General features: G+C 26.3%; 1 long non-coding RNA gene across 1 annotated transcript; it reads right to left on the reverse strand.

Annotated features, from left to right (window-relative positions):
• Positions 1-503: 503 nt before the first annotated feature.
• On the reverse strand, positions 504-1,716 carry LOC123268770. The gene is made up of 2 exons (XR_006510295.1): positions 1,676-1,716; positions 504-787 (listed from the first exon to the last, which is right to left on the reverse strand). It is a non-coding gene; the product is annotated as an uncharacterized LOC123268770 (long non-coding RNA).
• Positions 1,717-2,726: the final 1,010 nt, after the last annotated feature.

Consider the following 2,726-nt stretch of genomic DNA (forward strand, 5'->3'; position numbering starts at 1 on the left):
TAAATGAGCTATCAATACAGCGCCAAGTCTGTTTTGACCGTAAAATTGAGATGGGAAAAAATTACGGTTAAAACGGAACTCGAATTTCGACTCGGGTACTTTTAACTTTTTGAATGTATCATAACATCGTTTATACTCAAGATTTGATTCCCACAAACTTGGATCTGTATGCAAAAATTCATAGGGGAGCTCAAATTGCTCAAAAATAAACAACGAGTTTGGATTAACAAAATCGCTTATGTTTTTCTCAGATAAAGACGTTATTTCTTCATAAGCGACTGATAAACGTTTATTAGGCTTTTTGACCGCTACCTGGAAATTTATTTTTTGTACGATCTTTACTTTTTCTTCTACTGACACAGTTTCATCAAAAAGAGCTAAACAAGCAAGATTTTCGTGTAAGTACTAAGTACCACAAATGCCGAGACAATTTATCGAGTGCTACATTTGCAATTTCTGGATGTATTTTTTTGTAGTCAATAAGATCTTTTACTAATTGCAAATCCGAGTTTGGAGCATTTATTGCATTAGGAGCAGTAAACCATATTTTTACATAAAATATTACGATGAAAACACATATTTTCTGCAAAATTTTTTTTTCGTTTGCTCCCATTTTAAACTGGTTTCTAAACATATATATTTTCAAGCAATAGAGAGCTTTCGATAACCACCGTGCGTGATGAAAAGCACCAGGTGCTTTAAATTCGGCTCTATGACTTTTGATACCACCCAAAAAGATACAGCTCAGCTCCAAAAACTCCTTGTAATCATTTCTTGGATGATGATTCTAACAAAAAATAAGAAAAATTTAATAATTGCGGCCAGAAAAGAAGATATTTTCAGAATTTTAAAGTAAAAAATATTATTTAAAAAGGCAAAATTTATAAAACTAAATCACTTAAAAATTCGAGTTATATCGAAGTATGCAAAATAACTACACTGATAAAAGGATTTATTTACTATTAATAATTTGATTTATTTGAAGATAATAATTTAATTTAATAAATATTTTTAACATTAAATAAATATTTATTAGGGAGAAAAGTACATTTAATAATATTTAATAAATATTTATTAATAGATAACAAATATTTATTAACAGTTAATAAATACTTGGTTGAGTGAATTTGTTTGGCTTGCAATGTCATATGATATGAAGGTTGCTTATAAACAAAAATCATCCTTGTAAATTATTTGCATTAATTATATTACATTATAATAACATTTATTGTAAACTACCAAATTCTATCACAGCTCATAATTATTTTTTATATTTTTACATATTAAAAACGTTAATTTATTAAGTGAATTGAATTATTATCAATGTATTCCAGTTATAGGGTTATAAAAAGTGTCAAAAGAAAATTGCTATTTTTGCTTTTTATCCTAAATAAATATTTGTTAACAGTTAACAAATATTTATTAACTATTAATAAATTAATAAATATTTATTAACAGTTAATAAATTCTACGTAATGAATACTAATTAACTGTTAATAAATATTTATAAAATCCCATGATGTTAAAAAATCATTTATTAACAGTTAATAAAGCTTATTAAATATTAACAAGTCCTTCTATCAGTGTATCAGAAAGATCTAATGACTGTAAAAGAAATTAACTTTATAAATAATAATTCTTTCAATGGTAAAACTATTTATGAATTAATTAATACCTTCAGTTGATTTTCTATGAAGTCAAGAATATCGTCTTTTCTTTGATCCACAGATTCGGTAGAATCTGGCGCCAAGTTCCGTTCAAATCTGCTGTAAACGGAGCGCCAGACTACCGACTATGTTTACTGTAAGCAGAACGGTATTTTGAGGTTGCGAAATTTTATTTAATTCTACGGTACTTTTTTTTCCTAAATTGTATATTATAACAATAATTCATACTTTATTTGACTGTTATTAATTAATTATATTCACTTATAACAATTAATCTAATTGAAATTATTAAATTTAATCAGCACAAACTATAGCAACGCAAAAATTTCGATCCTGACTTTTTTTCGATGGGCAAAGTGATCTGCCACAGACTAAATAATTCGAGAATGCATAGTAATCCTTCATTAGATGGGAAACTACAGTTAAAAAAAGATATTTCACAGCTTGCATCTACACCCGCCAAGGTGGGCTGGAATTATTTTTACATAAACTGTAGTTTCAAGGGGATAGTTTGCTATAAAAAATGCAACCAACGCGAGATTTAAGTTGGTACCAATTGTAAATTTTTATTATAACTACAAAAAATACTAAAATCCGAACAAAAACAGTTTCACTGTAAAAAATCGCGCCAAGTCCACGTTCATAAGACTATTAAGACAAAAATTTGTTTTTCTTTACAAAAGTTATAAAATAAAAAATTAAAAATCAAGTAACCGATATGATTGTTTATGATTTTCGGAAATTAAAAAATTGTGTTATAAATTTAAAAATTAAGAAAAATTTTGGAACGTACTTGGTGTGCGTCATTGTGTATTTAAATTTTTAAAGTCCTAGTAAATAGATTTTACGAATTTCATTAAAGTAAAATATTTTGCAACCGCGCACACTAAATATGTTCCAAATTTTTTAATTTTTAAATTTGTAACACAATTGATTTCAATTTCGGAAAATCATAAACAATCATATCGGTTACTTCGATTTTTAATTTTTTTATTTTATATATTTTTGTAAAGAAAAAACAAATTTTTTTTTCTTTAATAGTCTTATGAACGTGGACTT

This window comes from Cotesia glomerata, linkage group LG7 (assembly GCF_020080835.1).
Source record: "Cotesia glomerata isolate CgM1 linkage group LG7, MPM_Cglom_v2.3, whole genome shotgun sequence".
Classification (NCBI taxonomy): Eukaryota; Metazoa; Arthropoda; class Insecta; order Hymenoptera; family Braconidae; genus Cotesia; species Cotesia glomerata.